Source organism: Sorex fumeus, unplaced genomic scaffold (assembly GCF_029834395.1).
Source record: "Sorex fumeus unplaced genomic scaffold, SorFum_2.1 ptg000025l, whole genome shotgun sequence".
NCBI classification, from domain to species: domain Eukaryota; kingdom Metazoa; phylum Chordata; class Mammalia; order Eulipotyphla; family Soricidae; genus Sorex; species Sorex fumeus.
This window is the reverse complement of record NW_026606082.1, coordinates 161,459-187,172: the sequence shown is the minus strand read 5'-3', so window position 1 is coordinate 187,172 and position 25,714 is coordinate 161,459. Positions and strand designations below refer to the sequence as shown.

The following is a 25,714-nucleotide window of genomic DNA, read 5'->3' as shown; positions in this document are numbered from 1 at the left end:
CAGGAAGGAAAAGAAACAGAAAATTTTTCTTTTGCAAACTGACTGTTTGCTTTGTTAGAGTCCGAGCTCAGGACAGCCTCACCTGTCAAGGAAAACTCTGAGAGACCAAGTCCATGCAAAAGCAAGAGGTTTATTCGAGCATGCTCGGGCTCACAGCATGACCGCAAACCGTCAGTGGCTGAGAGTCCCGAGCCTCTTCAGAGGGAGCTTGTTATAGGGCAACTTCCCGCGCACAAAAGCGCGTCTCAGAAAAGCCAGCACACAAATCACACAATACATTCGAATTACCACATTAGATGCTGCACGCAGGCAGCCAATCACTTTGTAACAAGGCATTTGATGCTGCACGCAAGCAGCAAATCAGGCCTTCTCTGGCCCCATGACCTTATTTGGTGAATTCCAGGGGCAACAAGAAGAAGATGGGGGTCCTGGGTGCTACCAACTGGACGCAGCTGCAGGGCAGGATATGGGCTGGGACTTGCTTTTCTAGGGCCCAATTGTCATGGAGCTATCTTTCAGGTATTCAATTATGTAGGCTAAAAGTAACGTTCTGGCTCAAGTTCTTTTTCCAGAAAAATCAATCTGAGGACATATGTGCTTCAAACGTAAAGGAGTTGGTGCTTATAAGCATCTTTGGTTCTGTTAATTTTGAGTTAATAATATAGCAACTTCCAGTTTCTTTCCCAGACTTTATGGATTGATGGTGTCTGTACTGCATGGTGTTCCTTTATTTTCGTCTTGTCAAATATCTATGGAGAATCACTGAAGGTATTCATTTTAGGCTACATTGGCTATGAAGCTTTGCAATAAATCAATAGAGATTTTATTTGTTTTGGTTTTTTTTGCCTTTAAACCTCACCCAGTGGATCTTCTTTTTTCATGTTTTATAATTTTATTTATTGAATCACCATGAGAGCAGTTACAAAGCTTTCGGGTTTAAATCTTGGTTATAAAATGAAAGAACCGTACCTTCACCAGTGCCATTCTCCACCACCAAAAACCCCAGTATGCCCCCATCCCGCACCCTCCCCCTACCAGTGGAGAGATGATTTCCACATTACGCTCTCTCTACTTTGATTACATTCAATGTTTTGACACTTGACCCACCGTTATTATTTGGGATTTTACCCCAGCACTCAGATCTGCTGAAAGGACAACAGTAGACAATTTCTCTTCTATTACGGTTTATGAATAACATATGATGTCGCGTGGCTGTGGTAGTGGCTGCGCAATTTTGAAATTCCAAAATTTTACAATAAACCTGGAGGGATTTCTTCTCAAAACCTGCTGGGTTCAAAGATTTGTTCCTGAGTCTGTGGGATCATGGCCAGTAAGCAGGTTGATTGGGAGCCAGAAAGGCCGTTAGTGGGCGGTGACTAGGGGTCTTGCTGGGATGGGGAGGAAAGGGCTGGTCCCACCCCCGTCCCGTGAGGCCCCACATGTCTCATCACTGAGGGCCCAAACCTGACTGTCCAATGGCCTCTGGAGGATGGTGGCCACCGAGCCGCCAAGGGGGAGCAGGTGGAGGGATAGCACCCTTTCCTCCCTGGAATGGCCCAGCGACAGTAACCTACTACAAGGGTCCAGATGCATTTCTGCCAAAAGCCACTGGATTCTGAGATTTGTGTCTGAATCTCTGGGATCATAGTCATTAAGCACCTTAATCAGGAGCCAGAGAGGCCACTCATGGGCTGCGACTTGGGGTCTCATTGAGTCGGGGAGGAAAAGGCGGCTCCTCCCCCATCCCATGAGGCCCCACGTGTCTCATCACTGTGGGCCCAAACCTGACTGTCAAATGACCTCTGGCGGATGGTGGCCACTGAGCCCCCAAGGGGGAGCAGGCGGAAGGACAGCACCCTTTCCCCCCCGGGGTGGCCCGGCAACAGTAACCTATTATGTGGTCTGGACGCATTTCTGCCAAAAGTTGCTGAATTTCGAGATTTGTTTCTGAGTCTCTGAGATCATGGCCATTAAACAGCTCAATCAGAAGCCAGAGAGGCCGTTTGTGGGTGAAAACTTGGGAGTCTCCTTGGGGAGGAAAGGGCCAGCTCCACCCCCATCCCATGAGGTCCTACGTGTCTCGTCACTGTGGGCCCAAACCTGACTGTCCAGTGGCCTCTGGAGGATGGCGGCCAGCGGGCTGCCAGGGAGAACAGGCCAAGGCATGAAATCTATTCCCACCTGGGGTGGCCCAGTGCCTCTAACTTACTGCAGGCACTGGACACATCTCTGCCAAAAACCGTTGGGTTTCGAGATTTGTTTCTGAGTCTCTGGGATCATGGCCGTTGAGCAGTTCAATCAGGAACCAGAGAGGCCATGCCTCCAATTATATAGCTGAACTGGAGGTGGTTTGTGGGTGTATCTCCCACATACCTAACTTTTGCCTGTTTACTTTCTTGGTCAACTCTGCCCCAAGTTTTTGGGGCCTGGCCAAAAGCACGGCAGCAATTTGGGGGTACCTGGAATTCTGAAGGCGCCATCAGGCTGCTGATGCACTCGTCTCACATGTACAGACTGACCTGCTGGTGGCACCATACCCCCAACCCAGTGCTTCTTAGGGTTTAGTCCTGCCTCTGCACATAAAGATTGCTCCTGCCAGGGCACAGATGACTGGATGGGATTCCTGCCATTGAACCCAGATCAGCCACATGCAAGGTAAGTACCCTACTCACTGGACTATCTCTTTAGCCCAAGATAAACGCTTTTAAGAAAATGGTGTACAGACCCAGAGCAATAGTGCAGCTGGTAGGGCATTTGCTTTGGCCAATCTGGCTTCAATCCCTGACATTCCATATAGTCTGCCCAAGCACTGTCAAGAGTGATTCCTGAGTGCAGAGCCATGAATAAGCCCTAAGACATCACCAGGTGTGGCACAAACATAAAGAAACAAAAGGAAATTGGTGTATCAGAATTCCGTTGTAGAAACTGTTTGACTCATTTGACTCTATAGTTCTTCATTGCTAGCCAAAAATCTTTTATAAATAAACCTGAGAATAATCAGTTATCACTGGCATAAAAGAAATAATTTTATTAAAGTAGACATAGAACACCTGTTTGCTCAAATTTTAATACTGCTTTACATAGTTTGTGAAACAATTTCAATATTGGTTATTACAAAAAAAATTCAATTGATCCAGATCTTTCACTTGTCAGACAGTTGATAATCTCCAGAGGAAAATACATCAAAATCATACATACAATTATAGAAGTTCTTATTATACAGGTAGCCTGGATGGTACATTATTTATCACTTTTGACAGAACTAGAAAACATTCAAATAAAAAAAATACATTCAAACTGGATGATAAACTTCTGATGGTTGAGGTCCTTCATTCAATTTTTTTGTGATAAGAAAATCCACAATTAGTAATTTTGAATTTCTCATCATACATTTATCTAAAACCACAGTGAAAAATGTAAATCTTGTAAAGACAGTAAATTGGTTATTTTAGGTGTTTCACAAGTAGCTTGTTATGTCATCCATCAAGTGCTGGTGATTTCTGCACAGTGCAGAGAATGGGGTGTCCGGGCCGAAGTTGTTGTCGTAATTGTTGAGGTTGTCCCCATTCCCGTCGAGAGCCACCTCGGATATCATCTCCACTTTCATGTTGAGGTCCTGATTCTTTCTTTGGAGGTCCACAATCACGGAATTCAGGAAATCAATCTGTGTTAAAGGAGAGCATGAGACGGTGAGCCATCTGCGGGAGCCATTGGAGCCCGCCACAGAGGAGGCTGGGCCCCGGTTCCAGTCCCCGCCCCAGGGTTGGAGGCAGCCAGAGCTCCCCTTTCCCTTCCTGAGCGCAAGCTCCCGGGTGCCCCAGGGAAGACCCCAGGAGGACATGCTGGGCCCCCTCGGTTCCTCTCAGAGCAGGGAGTCAAGAGGGCCTTCCCTCTCCTACAAAAACAGACACACTTCTTTAAAATCCACGGGGGGAAAAATCCCACTTTACAAAAGCAAGCATGACACAAAAGCAAACATGGCACAAACATTCATGTTTCATTTAAAAAATGTCAGGTTTGGGTTTGAGTGATAGCACAGCGGGAAAGGTGCTTGCCTCGCACGCAGCCAACCCAGGTTTGATCCCTGGCATCCCACAGGGGCCACCGGAGAGCAGCCAGGAGTGATTCCTGAGTGCAGAGCCAGGAAGAAGCCCGTAGTATCACCAGGTGTGGCCCCCAAAGGAAGTGTAAAGAAAACCAGAAAAACAGACTGATTCTTTTTCTCCCTCGGGGCAAGTTCTGATGAGGAGTCTCTGAGAGGGCCCAGGCCCTCCCACACTGGAGCCAAGAAACGATTCCCACTTCCCTCCGAGACACGGTCCTGTTGGGAGCTACCGTTCAGGAAGAGGAAAAGGCCAGAGCAGGGATTCAAATCTAGAGGGGAAAGCCAGACACGCTTACACGTGGACACACCCGGACACACACACAGACACGCTCCCCAGTGCTTGCGTGAGCACACATACATGTTCACACATGCACACACACTCACAAGTGAGGAAGACAACAAAGCATTTGCTGCTTAGGAGGAAAGTGTTGGCGGCAGCAGGAGGCACAAGCGGAAGCGGAGGCAAAGGAGAGAGAAAACAAGGCCAGCGGGTGCTTAAAGGAGAGAGAAAACAAGGCTTGCTGGGCTCCTCATGCCGAGGACAGTGAGACACCCCGGGCAGCTCCGGGCTCACCGCCCCCTCTGGGCAGAGCTAAGTCCCAGGAGCCGCTGGGTGTCTGGGACAGAAGCTGAGATGGCCTCTCCATTCAGCACAGGAGAAATGAAGTCAAGTAGCCAAATATAAAGGAAGTTTTAGGTGGAGCAATTCTGTTTCTAGGGGTTTATCCTAGATTAATTTCAAATTTGATGAAACTACAGCAATCCATAGAATAGAATAGTAAGCAGCTATTAAGAGAGCTAAGCTCAGACCATTTCGTGTAAAATGAAAATATTTAAGTCAAAAAGAAAACATTTAGGCTTGGCTTACATATACTTATAAACATATACATATGCTTATATGGAAAAATAAAAAAATGATGAAATAACTGTTTACTTGTCTGGGGGGTACTGGAGAAGGACAGTTCAGAGTGAGATTATATAATATATATAGACTTAACACACTGGCTAATGGTTTATTTTTTTTTTTTGAGCAGAAATAATTTTATTGGGAATGTCCAAATAGCTTTTCTTCTGAAACTGTGAAACCAAGAATCTTCCCTCCAGAAATACACAGATGCATGGAATGTGCACTAAATGCCCAAGGTTTCAGAAGCAGACGCTGGAAGGACACACCTCATCCTTAAGTCCAGTATCCCAGACCAAAAGGGCGAGGATTCAGGAATGAAGTGAATTGGGTGTTTGGAGGATCCACTTGGGTTGTGAGATACATGCTGAAAGTAGACTACAGACTGAACACGGTGGTGAACTCAATTCCTCTTTTGCAAACCACAACATCCAAAAGGAGAGAGAGAACAAAGGGGAATGTCCTACCACAGAGATGGGATGGGGGGATTAGGTGAGGGGGGTTGGGGGTGGGAGGGTTACTGGGATCATTAGTGACGGAGAATGGGCACTGGTGGAGGGATGGGTACTTGATCATTGTATAACTAAAATCCAAGCACAAAAACTTGTAAGTCCACAATCGTACCTCATGGTGTTTCACTAATAAAACTTTAAAAAGAAAAAGAATGAGGTGAATCTATTTAATACTCATTGCAACGAAAACTCCTATGAGCAAACAAACAAAAAAAAAGCCCCCATTTTATTCCTAAATGCATAAACTTAAACATAAATGCATTTTATTTATTTATTTATTGCTTTTTGGGTCAGACCCGGCGATGCACAGGGATTACTCCTGGCTCTGCACTCAGGAATTACTCCTGGTGGTGCTCAGGGAACCATATGGGATGCTGGGAATCGAACTCGGGTCGGCTGTGTGCAAGGCAAAAGCCCTACCCGCTGTGCTATCACTCCAGCCCCCATAAATGCATTTTAAAGAGGAAAAGAAGATGCTGAGATACTGGTCAATATTTAATGTTCAAATAAAAAAAACAATCTGTCTGATTTGCGTTTTATTTTGCGAGGGATTGGGGGGTGGCTGTGCTCAGAGGCCCGGGGACCAAGTCTGGAGAGTCTCTGTCAAGACCAGGCCCGATGTCTCGATGCCACCCAGCCGACCTGCCAAACGGGCTCTTCCATCACCCCTTTACACCCGCTCTAACGGTGAGAAAGGACAGGCCTGAGATGAGCAACCTCTGACCCGAAACTGGATCCTCAGACACTCGGACACACTGCCTTCGCCTTCAGCCCGACGTTGACTTTCTCTGACCCTCGTCTTCACTCCGTTCTGAGACTTTCACACACCTCAGGAGGGTTCAGAAGTGGCAAAGTGTGGGTTGGCGATGGAGCCCAACATATCAGGTGCCTCCGTGTGTTTTGTATGTGTGTTGGGGGGGGGGGCGCTGGGTTCCATCCCGGCCCTACACCCCAGAGACATCAAAAGATGGTGAAGTTCGTACAAATAACCGTGCCGAGAAACAGAACTCAAGCCCTTTAGTATAAAACAGACTCAGGAGCACAAAGTCATTCTTCCGGTCAAAATTCTTACTTTGGGTGGTGAGGGCAAAGTAGATTCACAATTCAACTCTTTTAACTATGAAAAGCAAAAGTGCAGTCGAGAGATGGGCTCAAGTGGTAGACTCATGTGGGGAACGGCTCCAGTGGCCCCAGAACCCCAAAGAGTAAACTTGAACCCCATGTCGGTGGAACAGTTTCCTTCTTTCCTCTTTTTTTTTCTAGGCCTCACCAGGCTGTGCTCAAAACTTGTTCCTGACTGCACTCAGGGATCACTCCTGCAGGCCCTCAGGACCCTATGCCAGGCCAGGGATCAAAGCCCCATCAGCCTCAGGCAAGGCGAGTGCCCTACCAGCTGGTCTCCTAGTTATCGGGCCCCCATGTTTACATTGTCATCCACAGACAAACGCTTCGCGCGGGCAGGATGAACCTCTGGACCTCCAAGTCCAAGCTGCACCTGGGAGCACGCAATCAGGCAGTTACGTGTTCTGGCTTCGAGGCTGATGATGGTGATGCCAGCTGGACTCACACGGAGACACGGTGGGAGGCAACGGGGAGGGGAGGAGTTATACCATCACAAAGCAGTAATAGGACACACTGGAAAAGGTCCCTTTTCCCTCCGAAACCACTCAGGAGACAGAGAACCGCAAAGCACACGCTGACTCCGGCATGGGCCTTCGCTCACACCCAGAAGTGTCACACTGCTGAAACGAGGCCTCTGGCAGAGCTCACCACGGGCACCGCGGCTGGCCTGGGACGCGACTCCGGTTCCAGGCACAAGATGTTCTCAGACACAGCAAACACACAAGCCCACGGAATCCGGGCCTCAGGCAGCTGATTTTTCTCCTGGTGCCACGGCAGCTGCAGCGGGGACACAGACAGGAGACTTATTACCAAGAGTGATGACATTTTTGCCAAATCAGAGCCTAAACCGAGGACATGGAAAAACAGGATAAAATATCAGAGGGACTGCATTAGTTCATACTTCACCCTGAACAGAGACAAAGCTTGTTCGCTATAAAAGCCACAACTTCAGAAATACTCGTGTAGGTCATTAAGAGAAAAGAAATGAGGGCTGAGCAGTGCCTGCCCAAACAGCCCCCCACAGCCACGCACGCCCACAGTCCGAAATTGCTGCCACGGCCCCCATGGGCAAGACTCCATCTTCTTGGGATGGACCCCGTGGAGAAATTAAATGGTTGCAAACTCAGGTATACAGGATTTGTGACTGAAATCTCCAGGCTTTTTCAGAGTTGGGATGGGCTACCTCCCCCCTCCCCCATGTCCTTGTACTTCCAGAAGCCCCAGCAGCTTTTGGACATCCACACTCCAAAGCTGCCACCCAGACAAAACATCAACTCCAGTAGTACCTTCCCGACAAAAAGACTTAACTTTCTGACATCTCAAACTCTAAAACACTGATAAACCAGTAGTAGCACACCAGATTGGAGAAGGAACCAATCTCGGTTAACAAAACAAACACAGGAGGCTGAACCTATCACAACATCTTACAAGGACTCAATGTCTCCATAAGAAACAACAATTTATTGATTGGCCCGTGGTTGGAGGCCTGCCCCAAGCGCTGGGGAGAAGGCAGTTGGGAGAGAGAAGGGATCATAAGGACAGTGACAGTAAGAAACGATCACTGGGTAAGATCTGAGTGCTGAAAATCCCGTAAGGAACAGAACACGATGACCTCTCTGTGCCCGAATTGCAAACCATCACGCCCCAAAGGAGAGAGAAAGAAGAAAGGTCCCTGCCTCTAAGGCAGGGTGGAGGGGTGGCGGGAGGGAACTGGGTGGGAAACATACGCTGGTGGAGGGATAGGGGCGGGAACATGGCGTGACTGAAACCGGATCTTGAACAGCTTTGCAATGGTGCATCTCATGGTGATCCAATGAAAGGAACTTCAAGGAAATAAGTGAGGGCTGGGAGGGTCGGCCCCCTGGGGTTTGCATGGGGCGGGGGAGGCAGGTTCCACCCCGGCACCGCAGTAGTTCCCCCCATCACCGCCAGGGGTCCGTAGTGAGCGGAGCCAGGAGCAGTACCTGCGCTCCAGGTGTGCCCGGTCGGCAATACAAAGAGAGAGAGATGAGAAGAGTGGGGTGGGCAAGGGGAGAGGCGACAGAAGCCGAAGAAAAACAAAACAAGAAAACAAAACAACAAAAAAACACCAAACTGCGGGAGAAAGGAAAACAGTCTGAAAGAGCCCGAGAGAGGGGGGCGCACCCTCTGCGCCCTGGGAGACCCGGGCAGGGCTCTGCACGGAGGCGCGCCTGCACGCAGACGGGAGCAAGCCGGCCAAAGGGAAACAATGTTGCAGCGGGCCGGGCACCAGGCGGCGCTAGACACTCAGCACGCGGCCCGCCGAGCTCGCGGGCTCCCTCCGGGCTGAGCTCTGTCCCCGCGCGCGGCACAGGTCAGCCCTGCGCGTCCTCGCGCTGCCCCGCCTGCACTTGCACAAAGGGCCACGCGGAGCCCCCGCGAGGCCCCGCGAGCGGGCACCAAGAGGGACCGCTGGTTTCCCGACAAGAACCCAGAAAAATCCTTTCTGGTCTTCTCGGAGCAGGGACTGCGGGTGGGGAGCGAAGGGGGGTGGCAGGGGTGGGGAGGGCGGTGTTGCGGGGATCTGGGCTTTCTGCAATTTCTCCAGGAGGGTCCAAAGCCCCCACTCCCCACCCCGGCAGCCACTGGGTCAAAGTTCCCTCTCGCAGAGCAGTGGGGGGTGGCTCCCTCTCGGGGCGCCAAGGTTTGGAACTCGGAGCTCCACCTGGGAGCTGGAGGGTGAGGGCGAAGTGTCCTGAAATCAGGAAAAGTCGGGGCGGCCACCCCCCACCCCTCCTCGGGGCTGAAGCTGGGGGGCTCGCCCGCCCGCGCCCGCTCGCCCCAGGCACGCGGGGGTCACTCGGCCGGCCAGGGAGAGCGCGTGGGAATGAGCAGATGGAGCGGGAGCCCCCGCCCCCCACCCTCTGCCCCGAGGCGCGGGGAGGGGGGCTGCACCCCGGCCCTTAACTCGGCAGCCCCGTCGGGCTATTCTTCGGGCCCATCCCGGGGCGCTGGTTCCCAAGGAGGCCTGGACTGGCTAATGTTTTAAATGCTGAATGTCTTAGTCAAAAGTGAAGCGTCATGAATACACAAGGGCCACCCTCTCACCGCCCACTTGGGGTCCTGGCTGACACGCCCCAGATCTGCCTCCGGGCACCATCTCAGGCCATCAACAGCCTTGATCCTGAGCCGCCCAAAGGAATCTCAAAATAGATTAGCTCCCTACAGAGATGTCTCTGGACCCTAACCATTTACAATTTTAGAATTCCAGAAGGCCTCTCATGACATTCATGATAGGCAATAGAAAATAAATGATCTAGTATCTGCCTCTGGCAGGAAGGCTCGAATGGTGGTGGGGAAATTTGAAATAAGTGTGGTGAGACGGTGTAATAGTGGTGGGATTGGTGTTGAAATATTGAATGGAATCAAATAATGTGAACAACCTTTTGAAACAACAAAAACAACAACAACAAAACCCAACAAGGGCCAGAAAAATAGTATAGGTATTTGCTTTGTACCCCACTGACCTGGGTTGGATCCCCGGCACCCCACATGGTTCCCCAAGCCTTACCAGGAGTGATTCCTGAGTGTAGAGCCAGGGGTAAGTCCTGAGCACCACGGGGTGTGGTCCCCAAACTAACAACAAAAATAAAACATAACATGGAAGCAACACAGCAAAGAAATATTACCTGATTCTCCTGGGCCCTTTCATCCTCATCTGCTTGAGAATCAGAATTACCTTTCAGTTGAAAACAAAAAGAGTGAGTGTAGGTCTTTGAAAATGTGCCTTTTTGGGGCAGCAACAGTTCAGCAGGTAGGGGGTTAGATCTCTGGTCCCCTGAATGTCCCCTGAGCAGGGTGATCCCTGAGCAGAGCCAGCAGTAAATTCTGAGCACCGCAAGGTGTGACCCCAAAACCAAACTGACCCCCATCCCCAAAGTGCCTTTTCGCCTTGTTTTGGGCTCTTATTTTGGCGCCAGTGTTGCGGACCCACGGACGCCACCGCGAGCCCATGCTCCAGGCAGGTGCCCAAGTTCACCCTCCTGTGCAGCCAGCTGGGGGAGGGGCGGCGGGGCAGGGGGGCTGGTGCCCCCGGAGGTGTGGGGGAGGGCGGAGAGCAGGCACCCCTCAGCGGTAGCATTTTACCTGCCCAGCTCTGGAGCTGCCTTTTGTTCTCTTTGAGTTGAAGCTCCAAGATTTTGACCTTGAGCTCCAGCTTCACCTTGTCAGATTCCAGGGACTAAACAACTGAATGCAAGGACTTGGCAGAGGCATTTTCTCCCCTGAGCAAGGAGACCTGCAACACAGGGGTGTGGCTTAGGCCCACGTGGCCGTGGCTGTGACCCCCATGTGGGCGTGGCCTGGGCCGACATGGGAGTGGCTCAAGCCGGAGTGGGCATGGCTCAGGCCAATGTGGGCGTGGTTCAGAGAGATGGGCGTGGCTCGGCCCCCATGTAGGCGTGGCCCGGGCAGAGATGGGCGTGGCTCGGGTCCACGTGGGCGGGGCCGGGACTCGACCCCCATTTCTCAGCTTCTCCAGCTCTGCGTCCCTCTCCCTGAGCAAAGCACTGATAATACTGATGAATTTCTGTAGGGAAGCTTTCTCTTCATCGGAGTCTCTTATGAACTCGGATTCTCTAAAAGACCAAAGTGTTCAAAATGCCAGAAATCAACCCAGAGAGAGGCCAGTGCACAACTGCCCTAGAATGGACGCTCAACGGCTCCTAGGACTATTGTGGGGGGAGGGGCCCAGGCTTTTACATGTGCAAAATTTTAGTGAAATTTTACTGACTGTGAGGGAGAAAAAGTTTGCCTATGTGTACATGCCAGAACCTGCATATCACTGTGTCCATGTGAATTTAAAGAAACAAGTTAATAACTTTGGGAGATGGAAAACACAAAGAAAAAAGAAAAGAAGGACTGGTTGCACCGCCAACCCCCCAAAAGAATTCTTTTAAACAGCTAATCCCAGGTTGAAGTGCGATATCTTGAATAAATTATTACCAAGCTATGACAACAATTAAATCACACACACATGCAAAGCAATTATACGAATGTCTTGCAGAGCGGCTTTATGCTGGGAGTATCCATTGGTTCTCACTCATTTCAGCAACTTTCAGCAAGTTTGGAGAATGTGTTTTTGAAACCTTTCTGAGCCAGAACGGGGCAAAGATTGTTACGACTAATCCAACAGAGAATGATTTTCATCCAGACTCTGGAGAGGACCAAAGTGAGTTGCTCTTAAACAAAAAGGCAATTCGCAAAAGGCCAGAACAGAACGGTGAACATGGGTTTCCAGTAGAGGATGAGAGCTCGGGGCACACGTAGCATGTGGCCTCACACCCTCGGCCAGATTCTCCTCCGGGCTGGCTGGCAGAGGAGATGGAGGACCTGGCCTGGGGAGAGAGGGCGGCAAGACAGGGAAGGAGCGAAGACACAACAGATACAACCCAACGGGTGCGTATGTGGCTGTGTGTGTGTGTGTGTGTGTGTGAGCATTTACACCACAAAAGGACGTGTGTGGGGGAGCACAGGGCGGGGACGGACAGCCAGTCAAGACTGGGCAATGCCACAGTCTGGAAAGGACATGAGAGGGGACAGAAGTGTGGCTCCTGGGACGCATATTTGGAGAGAGACAGAGGTGCGTGTGAAGTGGGGGATCTCATTAAAGTCTGGGGTCCAGGACAGCTGTGGATGTTTGTGTCAGACTCGCTGGTTCAAATCAGTTCAATATTTGTTTTAAAATTTTTTAATAGTTTTAAAATTTTTTACTCCCACAAAAAAAAATAAAGTCATCATTTGTTCCTTTGATTCACTGAACTTTTTTTTCTTTGGGATGGATGTGTGTACACCTGGCCATGCTCAGGGTTTACCCTGGCTCTGGGCTCAGGGTACCACATGGGGTGCCAGGGATTGAACCCAGCTCAGCTGTGTACAAGATAGTACCAGTTCTACGACTTCCGCGGCCCCTGAAGGAGTGACTTTCCATGGATGGCTGCATAAACATTCCTGGGACATATGGGGGCAAGGGGAACAGAGGTGATGAGACAGCAGAGGGAAATGGACAAGTGGTTAAATGGGTCATTTATTTTTTAAAATTTATTTATGTATTTATTTTAACCGGGGGTCATGCCCAGCGATGCACAGGGGTTACTCCTGGCTCTGCACTCAGGAATTACTCCTGGTGTTGCTCAGGAGACCATATGGGATGCTGGGAATCGAACCCAGGTCGGCCGCGTGCAAGTCAAACACCCTACCCCGCTGTGCTACCGCTCCAGCACTAAGTTGCATGCCAAGACGAGTGTCTTAAAAAACAAAACCTAAATGGAACAAAAAACTGCTTCACCTTCTGACGGACGGTTGCCTCCTCAAGCCAGGGCACCAGTCATGATTCTGGGGGGATGTGCGCTGTGGGGAGCGCAGGGGAGGATGGGACTCTGGTGTCTGTGTGCCCCCAACTTGGGAGCTGTCTCCTGCAAATAGCACCAGGGATGAACCGACCATTTGGGACCAGCTCTGGGGGGCTGGGAGGATGAGCAGAGGGAAGGAGCTGAGACGGGCGGCAACCATGGACGTGCAACAGATCCCGACAACCGCCACTCAAGAGTACAGAGGAGGGGGTCTCCCTGCAACCAGAACTCACAGTGGGGTGGGGTGGTGGGTGCGCTGTGTCACAGGGAATTACAGCACAGTAGAATTCATGGGAAACGCATTTCCCTTCCTTGTGTCCTCCATCTTCAGCAGCCTGGCAGTGGGCTGGCCTTGGGGATACTCCTGGCTCCTTGCTGGGGGCTGGGTGGAGGGAAGGAACTCTGCCTCCTGCAAAGCCTGTGCTCCCTGCGGCCCCAGACTTCAGAGCAAAGCTCAGATATGCTTAGGCCCATCTGCCTCTTTCTTTTCTTTTGTTTTGGGGCCGCACCTGGTGATGTGAGAGGCTTAGTCCTGGCGTTGTGCTCAAGGATCACTCCTGGCTGGCGGAGGATCCACCTGGGATGCCGGGGATGGAGCCTGGGTTCGCCTCAAACAAGGCAAGTTTCCTGCCCGCTGTGCTATCCTGCAGCTCCCCTATTTGTCCTTTTCATTCTGACTTTCGTTTGCATTTCTGCAGCAAGTTCAAATTCTGGGCTTCTCTGCTCCACCTCAGTTCAAGATGTTTTCCATCCTGTGGAACTATGTCTTTTTTTCCTGGTACTCTGGTTGAAGTTTTTGTTCTCCTGAGTCGTAACAGTAAATGCAGAAAACGAATCTGTAACAAGATAGTTCTTTTTGTTTGGTGGCACATTTGGCGGTGTTCGGGGCTTACTCCTGGCTCTGTGCTCAGAGAGCACTCCTGGCGGTGCTCGGGGGACCATACGGAGTGCGGGAATCACACCTGAGTCAGACAAAAAGCAAGGCAAGAGCCTTCCCGCTGTGATATCACTCCAGCCCCATAGAGTGATGAAAGTGAAAAACAACAACAATGTTTTTACATGCAATGAATATGTAGTTTTTAATTAAAATAACACTAGCACGTTACTCATTATTTTATTTTATTTTATTTTATTTTATTTTTGGCTTTTTGGGTCACACCCGGCGAAGCTCAGGGGTTACGCCTGGCTCTGCACTTAGGAATTACTCCTGCTGGTGCATGGGGGACCATATGGGATGCTGGGGATTGAATATGCAAACGCCCTAGCCGTTGTACGTTGTAGTATCATTCCAGCCCCTAGCATGTCATTAAAAAAAAAGAAAGAAAAATTTGAGTACAGAAAAGTGGTTATTTTCTTCCCCTTCCAGATCTGGTCACTACAGAATTTTTGGTCGTCGCTTTTAGTAGGTCGTACGGTCTTCTACCTGAAGTAATAAGACTGCAGATTCTACTGCTGCCACTGGGCTCAAAAGTCTGTATTGCTAAATAATGTTTGACTTATAAATTTTTTTTGCTTCTGTTTATGGGTCCTACCTAGTTGTGCTCAGGGCTTACTCCTGCCAGTGCTTAGGGACCACATGGGACTCCGGGGATTGAGCCCAGGTCAGCCTCAGGCAAGGCTGGGCCCTCCCCGCAGTGCCATGGCTTCTGCCCCACGTTTAGACTTTTATTCCTGTCTTAGGCATCCTTTGTGCTGACTCTCCTCTCCTCTGCTCTTCCAGTACAGTTGTCCAAAGGCTTTGCTTGGCAGTGTTTTAGCGCAGGGGCTGTTTCAAGAGCAGATGAATTTGTAGATTGCAATGCCAGACATCAAACCACGTGGGGCGGTGGGCGGGGTTATCGGTACTCACACCCCCACGGTCCATGTTCCCTGACCCCAAGGTGCCGGGAACTAACTCAGGAATGTCTCGCACTTCCTCCATTGCTGCATACAAGAGGCTCTTTTCCAATAAATAAAGCCCATTTGTGTCAAACTCTTGTCCTGGGGCCCCACGGCAAAGCCAATGGGGTGAAGGGGTGAAGGTTGTTTCTGCAGCTCATGGTCTTGGGGAGGGGGTGGGGCACTTTAAAGAAGAGTGAATCTGAGGGTTAGTTTGTTCTTTTTCTTGAGGGCCACTCCAGGTGATGCACCAGGCTTCCTCCTCCTGGCTCTGCACTCAGGGGTCACTCGCCGTGATGCTTGGGGGACCATGTGGGGTGCAAGGATGGAACCCGGGTTGGCCGCATGCATGGCACACACTTTCCCCTGTACTGTACTATCGCTCCAGCCCCAAATTTGAGTATTTCTTAACTTAAAAAGAAGAAGGGAGACGGTAGCCCTGGCCTCCTAGCTTTGTGGCCTAGGTTAAAACCATCCTTAAGCAACCGAGTAGATTTCTCTGCAAGGACAGCGCAGCCAGCGTTACCATGGAAATAGGCAGCCCAGACAGCAGAAACCGATGCAGTCACATGCCTGATAGCATCCATCATATCAGCAGGCGGGGTTGGGCCGCTGCGTCCCACACGGCCCACAGTGTGACGCCTTTTTAAGCGAGTGACACCCTTCACTCGTGCACCCCGCCTGGAGAGCATTCCTACTGCTTGAGAGGGGCTGTGGCGGGGGCTGGCGCTGGGCCTGTCTGGGTCTGTGGAGCTCAGGAACGCTCCATGCTGAAAATGGGGATATTCTGCACCCCAGGAGAATTTTTTTTCCTTCGGCAAAAATAAACTGTCCTATTTGCCACTGTCTGTCCACTGGCCAGACTGCACCTGACTCAGGTGAAACGCCTGAAGGAAAGGCGGTCAGCTCACTCCCCAGCAGGTGGGTGCCAGGGTGGAGTTGGGAAAAGTACCTCCAGGAGCCTGGGCCAGAGCACAGCGGGGAGGGTGTTGGCCTTGCACACAGCAGACCTGGGTTCCATCCCTGGCACCAGAGAGGACCCCCCGCAACCCCACCAGGAGTGAAACCTGAGCGCAGAGCCAGGAGTAAGCCCTGAGCACAGCCAAGTGTAGCACCCCCCCCCCCAAAAAAAGTAAAATAAAACGATGATTTAAAAGAGAGACCCTGCAAGGCCAATGCACGCAAATCCAATGTGAACAGTGTAAATAAATTCAAACAGCCTCCCATTATTGGTTATTTCAAAATACACATCCCAAACTATTAGGGGTGGGCGTGGCATACACACAGCTGTGCTAGGGGTCAGGCCCAGGGTGGCCGCACGCAAGGCAAGTGCCTTACTCACTGTAGTTTGTCTTGGCCCCACTCCTCCCAAACTACTGTTCTTACAAGGATGTTACAAATACATCATATGAGGGTTGCGTTTCTGGTTTATGCCATAAACGGTTGCGGTGACGGTGAGACTGTCTGTGTTGGCTGAACCCCATGCGAGCTGTCATGCTGACTGTGGGCCGATCCAGTCACCGAGGGCTGGATCCATCTGTCATGCCTGAACACAACTATTTTTAACCTGCAGAGTCTAATGGGTGGTGGCGTTCGTTCGGCCCCTTTCAGTTCTCTTGATTTGTTAATTCCCATCCCCCATACTTTGCACACTAGGGTGACCCCATAAAGATTTAGGGGGTCAAATCCACATCAAAATGCTCTCAATGATTAAATGAGGCATGTTTCAGAGCTATTTATTTAGTGATGGGGGGGAGGTATTTCAGGCCTGAGCTAATTAGTCATTTAGGAGCTGGGAGATTTAATTTTAATTATGGATGAAAAATCTCCCTCCCTCCCTTTCTCTCTCCCTATCTCCATCTTCTGACAAATGAGCAGCTTTCACTTAGCAAATGGTCACCAGCAAACCTGGTTGCAGGCGGTGCCTGCTTTGGGGAGACTGCTCAGTCTCCCGTGGGAGCCACACAGTGACTCCCGATCCACTTGCAGTTCCAGAAGGATCTTTGGGTCCCCAAGGCCACCAGTCATCCCCTCAGCCACATTCGTGTCTCTATTTCGCACGGAGCTCTGCTCCTGAACGCCCACGGGGAAGGCTGCCAGCGCCCCCACAGGTGTGGGGGATGGGAACTGTCCATTCCACTTTACGAACCTCCCATATATATTTTTAAAAACCAGCGTTGGAGCTGGAGTGGCAGTAGGGCAGGCAGGGTGCTTGCCTTGCAGGCTGCAAACGTGCGTTGGATCCCTGGCACCCCCTATGGTCCCCGAGCCGGCCAGGAATGGTGCCTGAGCACTACTGGGTGTGTCCCCCCCCCAAAAAAAAACAAACAAAAAAACCCAGCAATTGCTTTCACTTTTGCTGCCTAAAATAAAGTGTTTTTTTCGCTTTTTTGGGTCACACCCAGCGATGCTCAGGGGTTACTCCTGGCTCTGCAATCAGGAATCCATCCTGGGGGTGCTCGGGGGACCACATGGGATGCCAGGGATTGAACCTAGGTCAGCCACTTGCAAGGCAAACGCCCTACCGGCTGGACTATGGCTCCGGTCCAAACTGAAGTGATTTAATTAAGCAATTTCTCTCATAGGACATAAACTTACATTTCTTTCTTGAATTCTTCCATCTCTTGATTCTCTACAGTCAGACGCTCTTTCGATTTCTACAGCTCTTCCACATTCTTCAAGTTGTTTTCTTTAAGGGATCCAACTTCGAGACCAAGAGAAAAGAAACCTGGTCAAATGCTTCTGTTTTCCAGTGGCATGGATGGGGACACAAATCAGACGTGAAGACGCAAGTTTGAATAGCAAAGGGCCGGAGACACGTGGCTCAGGGGCGTCCTGCAGTGCACCCGTGCAGGAAGCCCCGTCTGTAGGAAGCAGACCCTGAGCACTGTTGGTGGTGGCTTAAAAGACCGAAAAAGAACGGACACTAGAGGCTCCTGACAGAGACAAAGAGGACTCGGAATGAAGAATGCTCCTCCCAAGCCCTGAGTGTATTCGCTGAGTGACTAAGGATATGGTTTTTCTTTCTTTTCTTTTTGGGTCACACCCAGCAATGCACAGGGATGCCTCCTAGCTCTGCACTCAAGGAATTACTCCTGGCGGTGCTCAGGGGATCATATGGGATGCCGGGGATTGAACCTGGGTCTGCCGTGTGTGAGTCAAACGCCCTCCCTGCTGTGCTATCGCTCTGGCCCAGGATATGGTTTCTCTCAAGGCTGAGGCCGGGCCTACACGCCCTGGTCACCACCATCAACCACCTCACTCTGCAACTTCGCATTGGTGTTCCTGGCGTCCTCCAGGGAGGCCAGGGTCTCTGTCTTCTCTTGGGTCATTTGCTCCATGAACTGCCTGGCATCTTCCGCTGTCTGCACAGCCTGGAGGGAGAAACCTCGTTGAGTCATGCGGGGGGGGGGGGGGGCAGGGAGGGGTTGGCCTCAGTGGCAGAGCACAGCGCGAAACGCCACACAAACCAGCCACAGTGGTTCCGGGCCCTGCTGGGCGCCGCTCACCCCCTGGGGACTCGCTGGGCGAGCCTGAGATCGGTCCACAAGCTGAAAAGACCCACTACTGCTGGGCGGGAGGACCCCAGAGCCCAGACCATGGCTTGTTGAGGAAGAAGGAAGTAAGCAAGGGAGGAGGGAGGCTAAGGATAGGAAGGAGGGAGGGTGGAAACAGGGAAGAAAGGGAAAGGGAGGGGAGGGAGGGAAGAAAAGGTTTTTTTTTTTTTTGGTCCACTCGAGCTAATCGATGAACAACGGGAGGACAGTGACAATGACAGTGACCCTATGGGATCCTGGAGATTGAACTCACGTAGGCCGTGTGCAAGGCAAATGCCCTTCCCACTGTACTATCACTCTGACCCCCAAGATTTACTTTCTTGTAGTTTCTTGTCTGTGACTTTAAAAGTTTGAGGGGTTTCAATATGAAATTTAAATTGAAGAACCTCTAATCCACTAGACAGCAGTCACCAGAACTTGACGTTTGTTACATCTTGATGCGAACAAGTGGGTCAACTATCCCCTGCTGTGTCCTAGGAATTGATTCCGTTTGTTTCTGGAATGCCAGCTAAGGAGTCCTGAGTCCTGAGAGGAACTCCCGGGGGTCTCTGGGTCCTTCTGTTATGTCTGTCAGTCCTGTCTACAAATCCCACAGCCAATGGCTGTCCAATGGCTTCTGGAGGATGGCGGCCACCGAGCCACCAAGGGGGAGCAGGTGGAGGGACAGCACCCTTTCCTCCCTGGAATGGCCCAGCGACAGTAACCTACTGCAGGGTTCAGATGCATTTCTGCCAAAAGCCACTGGATTCCGAGATTTGTGTCTGAGTCTCTGGGATCATAGTCATTAAGCACCTTAATCAGGAGCCAGAGAGGCCGTTCATGGGCGGCGACTTGGGGTCACATTGAGACAGGGAGGAAAAGGCTGGCTCCACCCCCATCCCATGAGGCCCCACATGTCTCATCACTGTGGGCCCAAACCTGACTGTCCAATGACCTCTGGCGGATGGTGGTCACTGAGCCCCCAAGGGGGAGCAGGCGGAGGGACAGCACCCTTTCCCCCCTGGGGTGGCCCGGCAACAGTAACCTATTGTGCGAGCTGGATGCATTTCTGCCAAAAGTTGCTGAGTTTCGAGATTTGTTTCTGATTCTCTGGGATCATGGCCGTTAAACAGCTCGATCAGGGACCAGAGAGGCCATGCCTCTAATTATATAGCTGAACTGGAGGTGGTGTGGGTGTATCTCCCACATACCTAACTTTTTCCTGTTTACTTTCTTGGTCAACTCTGCCCCAACCTTTTGGGGTCTGGCCAAACGCATGGCAGCAATTTGGGGGTACCTGGACGTCTGAAGGCGCCATCAGGCTGCTGATGCACTCGACTCACAGGTACAGACTGACCTGCTGGCAGCACCATACTCCCAACCCAGTGCTTCTTAGGGTTTACTCCTGCCTCTGCACTTAGAGATTGCTCCTGCCAGGGCACAGATGACTGGATGGGATTCCTGCGATTAAACCCAGATCGGCCACATGCAAGTACCCTACTCACTGCACTATCTCTTTAGCCCAAGATAAACACTTTTAAGAAAATGGTTTACAGGTCCAGAGCAATAGTGCAGCTGGTAGGGCATTTGCTTTGCAGGTGGCCAATCTGGCTTCAATCCCTGACATTCCCTATAGTTTGCCCAAGCACTGCCAGGAGTGATTCCTGAGTGCAGAGCCATAAATAAGCCCTAAGACATCACCAGGGGTGGCACAAACATAAAGAAACAAAAAGAAATTGGTGTATCAGAATTCCATTGTAGAAACTGTTTGACTCATTTGACTCTATAGTTCTTCATTGCTAGCCAAAAATCTTTTCTAAATAAACCTAAGAATAATCAGTTATCACTGGCAAAAAAGAAATAATTTTATTAAAGTAGATATAGGACACTTGTTCGCTCAAGTTTTAATACTGCTTTACATAGTTTGTGAAACAAATTCAATAATGGTTATTACTAAAAATTTCAATTGATACAGATCTTTCACTTGTCAGACAGTTGATAATCTCCAGAGGAAAATGCATCAAAATCATACATATAATTATAGAAGTTCTTATTATACATGTAGCCTGGATGGTACATTATTTATCACTTTTGACAGAACTAGAAGACATTCAAGTGAACAAAAATAGATTCAAACTGGATGATAAACTTCTGATGGTTGAGGTCCTTCATTTAATTTTTTTGTGATAAGAAAATCCAAAAGTATTAATGTTGAATTTCTCCAGAACCAGCTTCTTGACATGCTCCTCCAGCTGGCCCCTCTCCTCCAGGCCCTTCTTACACTCGGCCACCAGGCCGCTCTTGCTCATCCGCAGCTCCTCCACCAGGGCCTGCAGCCCCACCTTGGCGACCTGTAGTGACCTGCAGTGCTTCGTTCTCTGTGCGCACCCTCTGGAGCTCCTCCTGCACCGCCCTGCCCAATTCCAGCACTTTCTCTTTCTCCACCTCGAGGGCTTCTTGGCGGAGCCGCTCCTCCTGCCAGAGCTTCTCTGCGGCCCGCCTGGCCTCGATGACCTTCTCTTTTTCTAATTGAATCGCTTGGCTCAACAGCCAGAGCTTCCCCTGCTCTTCCCGCAGCGAAGAGTTTTCGGCCTCGGCTTCTGTTTGCTTCAGTAGCAACGACCCTCTCTCTGACTTCAGAGAGAGCTTCTCCTTCGCCAGCAATTGATTCTCTGACCTCAGGGCCCTGCGATCCTTCGACATCAGCTCAATTTCCTCTGATGTTATTGGGTAAGTTAATGACTACAGAAACAAAAGCGGGGAAGAATGGAAACAAGAATGAGATCAAGCAGGCACAAGCAAGCCAAGCACTTAATGTGGCCTAAACACCAGAAATGAAAATGGCAGAGTAGTCTTACCTGCACACGCGTGTATACGCGCGCGCACACACTCACACACTCACACACGCACACACACACGCAGGATGGAGAGGCTCTAACACAGTTAGCTTCTTAGGGTCAACATAACTACCTGCCTATTTTGTGGATGGGGGCCCCACACCTGGTGATGTTCGGGTCTCGCTCAGTGTTCTGTGCTCAGGGATCACTGCTGGCAGGGCCGGAGGACCATACGGGATGCTGGGGATCAACCCTGGGTTGGCCGAGTACAAGGCTGCACCCTACCCATTCTACTATCAGCCAATTTTATTTTTGAAATGCTATCTGAAATTATTCCTGACAGCTCCCCGGAAGTTTGGACAGTTCGATCTTGACATTGGGGCATAAGATTTTTTCCCCCCACTTCAATTATTCTATTATAAAATCCATCACTCTGTCATAGAAGGGATGCATTAAAAAACTAGTTTTCAGTACAATTCAAAGAACTACAAAAAGTATTTTGTTGTTGAACTTTGTGCAGGAGGGGAAGGGAAAAGCAACCATTGCTTGCAAAACGATTTTCACAGGGACAAACAGAGGCAGGAAATGGACTTAGTCCCAAAAGTTTTACACTTTATAGAAAATCCAGACTAATCCACCAGCTTTGGAGACTGAAGCCAACAGATTTTGCTTGCCAAACAGAGTAACAACAAGTCTCAAAATGGAGACATTAGTGGGCCCGCTCGAGCAAATCGATGAGCAATGGGAGGCAGTGTTTGCAGTAATTTGGGAGGGGCCCAGGGGCTCCAGGAGGAGTGGCCGCACACGGGCCAGGGTCTCCCTCACCTGCTCTCCCTGCCCGTCAGCAACGGGTTGTGCGTCTTCGTTTCTGAGTCTCAATGCACACCATAGTTTAACCGCCATGTACTTTCCAGAACTTTCTGCAGCAAGGGCTATCTTCTCTGTCCAGCTCCACAGCCATGAGCCGCAGCAGGCTACTGGCATGTGCTGGGCAGCTGACCGCTGACGGTCAGGTTACCGGAATGGAACTGACCTGAGCATGCACACGAGGCTGCTGGCCACAGAACTGGGCCGTGCAGGTGGTCCAGAGAGGAGACGTAGCCCTGGCTCTGGTGCGTGGTGGAAAGAGGCCGGGCACCAACACACACGCGGGCCATGGCCGCCACTCAGCAGCCCTGGTTTCCTCTGATGTAAGCTCGCTTCCGTTTTCTTTCCATTGGCTTATAGATATGTATACACACACATATACATACAAGCACATATATGTATAAACTATACATGGGACCAAGCGTGGAAAACTAAAAATGTATCAAAATATGTACATATGAATTAAAATACACTTATTATATGGATATAAAGATGTACACATATGTACATGTTATGTATGTACACACATATATGTGTGTATACATTATTTTCCTTCTTGTTTTGGGGTTCACACCCGGCAGAGGTCACGGCTTCCTCCTGGGTGCTTGGGGGACCCTGGGGGATGCTGGGGATCCCCCGGTGGGTCACGTGCACAGCAAGTGCCCTCTCACTGCACTAGTTCCAGCCGCTCTATTTCTCCCCACTGAGCTTCGAACCTTAACATTTCTCTGATACACTAAAAAATGCCTTTGAGCAATCAAGTGAAAACACGAAGGCCTGAACTTACCGAAAAAGCTAAAAACAAAACAGACAACCCCAGCTGGGGTCCCTGGGCTTCTATGTGCTCTGCTGGGCGCCCCGGGAGCAACCCCCTTCCGGCTCTCACAGGCGCCCACGGGCGGAGGAAGTGTCTGAGGCTGCAGGCCGAGGCCCCCAACAGAGCCCGACCCTGAGACGGCGGCCCTGCGCCCACACACCTTGGCCTCGTCGACTTGCGTCTTCAGCTCGGCCACCTCCCGCAGCAGGCTCCCGTTCTCCGCCTGCACCGCCTGCAGCTTCTCCGCCTGCAGCAGCAGCTTCTGCAGGGCCTGCAGCGCCTCCTCGTGCTGCGCCTGGCTCTCCGTGGTGGACTTGGCGTGCTCGGCCTGCAGAGCCTGGAACTGGCTGCGGCTCACGTCCACCTTCTCCCCCTGCGGGGAGCCGGGGGCCATCATCAGCCACAGGCCCCCTGCCTGCCCCCAGCACACACGCGCACACATGCGCGCGCGCACACACACACACACACACACACACACACACACAACGCACACAAACAAACATACCCGCACACACATGGCGACTCTGCTCTGCTCAACAGCACACACACACAATGTTCATGAAAATGAACTTGCACTTAGAACATAGATATTGGGGCTGAAGGGCTGGCACAGGGTCCAGGTGCCCGAGAACAGCCAGACGGTTAGACCCTGAGCCAGGAGTACCACCGAGTTTGGGGGGAGCCCCAATAAACATGGTGATCATCTGGGGGCTGGGAGAGAGAAAGCACTGAGTAACGCCACTTGGCCCCGGTCTGAATCCCGGCACTAACAGGAATATCCTGAGCACAAAGCCAGGAGTCGCCTCCAAGGACTGACAGGCATGGCACTAGTCCCCCACCACCACCACCAAAAAAAAATATATATATATATATATACACACACCCCAAGGGCAGAGCAATAGCCCAGCGGGGAGGGTGTTTGTCTTGCACAAGGCTGACCCGCCTTTGATCCCCAGCATCCCATAGGGGATGCACCATCAGTAGCAATTCCTGAGTGCAGAGCCAGGAGTGACCCCTGAATGTCCCCAGCTGTGACCCAAAAAGACAAAAAACAACAAGAACAACAAGAACAAAAAACCCAGAAAACAAAAATAATCCACCCCAAACTCAGCTATCAATGCCCAGTGTGTATCTGCCTGGCAAACACGAGTGAGTTGTGCAAGTATGTATGTATTTGCTTGCATGTCCAAGGACATGTATGAGTCTGCACATGACAGAAGCCCATGTGTGTATACTGGGGTGTGTGCATGGCTGTGGACACGCGTGTGTACACATGTTCTCGAGCATACACAGATAGACTGTGATGCTGCGTGTGCTGGGCCCATGCTGCCCCGGCAAGGACGATTCCCTTGGAAACCTCCCGCAGGGTTCTGAATGGCTCCTTCAGGGCTCAGTTTCGGGTCCTGACGGGACCCCGTCAGTACTGTCTCAATGGAAAGGCCCAGTTCATCAAGGTCCAGCGCCGGAGTGATGGGACAGTGGGGAGGGCGTTGACCTTGCACGTGGCTGACCCAGGTTCAATCCCCGGAATCCCATGTAGTCCCCCAAGCTCCGCCAGGAGAAATTCCTGAGTGCAGAGCTAGGAGTAACCTCTGAGCATCACCAGGTGTGACCCAAAAAGCCAAAAAAGAAAACAAAAACAAAAACAACCAGATACTTTAGGTGTTTTGCTTTGTATGTGCCCAACCCAGGTTCAATACCCAGCATTCCACGTGGTCCCCTGAGGGCCACCAGGTGAAGGTCTCAGCACAGCTGAATACTAAAAAGCCCAAGACACAAACAAACACACACACACACACACACACACACACACACACACACACACACACAAATCCTAAAAAGAAAACCAGAAAACACACTTTGATTCAGTGCAGGAAGGTGTCTGGAAGGTTCCAGAAAAGCGGCCTTACCAGCACATGTCTCTCACCCCCTCCCCTTGCTGTGAGCCCCCAGTGCTCCCGGCTGGCAGGGGAGACAGAGCCGAGGGAGCAGGGGGCACGGGAGAGGAGCCTGAGGCGCTGCTGAGGGGAGGAAGGAGCCCGGCACTCCGGGAGCATCGCTGGCCACTCACTGATCAGGCAGAGGCGGAGGGCACAGAGGGGACAGAGCAGCGCACCTACCTTTGCTGCCCCAATGGGGGCTCGCGCAGCCCCTGGGGCTTTCTAGCTGACATGCTCGTGAGCCTCAGAGGCGATAGGGCCGAGCTCGCCTGAGGAGGCTTCGCTTTGCCCTCAGCAAGGTGAAGATCAGCGTCCGACTCCCCTGGTACTCACCAAACTCCGAAGCTCTTTCTCCAAAGCCTCCTTCACTTGGCCGGCTTCGTTCAAGTTCTCCTGAAGACGACGAAGCGCTAGCTCCTTCCCCTGCAGCTCCTTGGCCAGGCTATCGGCCTACCAGAGTCACAAGGATGGAGTGAATGGACCAAGGGGACGAACAGAAACAGGAAGGGGAAAACAAAACAGAAAACACGTATGAGAAGCCCATGACCCAACACAACCCCAAAGAACAGAGGCGTGAGGTGAGCGCGATTGCCTGAAGCTCTCGAAGCCAAGGCCTTGGCGCCATCAGTTCTGGTGATGACTGTCTAGTGGTTACTGAAAACGGCTCAAACAGAGGCGTTTTCTAGACCTAAATTTGGAGCGACCAGAAAATAAGAAAGCCTATGAGAAAGACTGACTTTCCAGGGGCGGGGAGACGGCACAAAGGGCTGGAGTACACACCAGGCCCGAGTTGGAACTGCAGCACCACTGGGCGAGCCTGAGATC

At 51.1% G+C, this 25,714-nt stretch overlaps 1 long non-coding RNA gene across 1 annotated transcript; it reads right to left on the bottom strand.

Annotated features, from left to right (window-relative positions):
• Positions 1-3,587: 3,587 nt before the first annotated feature.
• LOC130023928 (uncharacterized) lies at positions 3,588-10,898 on the bottom strand. The gene is made up of 3 exons (XR_008792540.1): positions 10,751-10,898; positions 10,294-10,343; positions 3,588-3,664 (listed from the first exon to the last, which is right to left on the bottom strand). It is a non-coding gene; the product is annotated as an uncharacterized LOC130023928 (long non-coding RNA).
• Between the last annotated feature and the right edge of the window lie 14,816 nt (positions 10,899-25,714).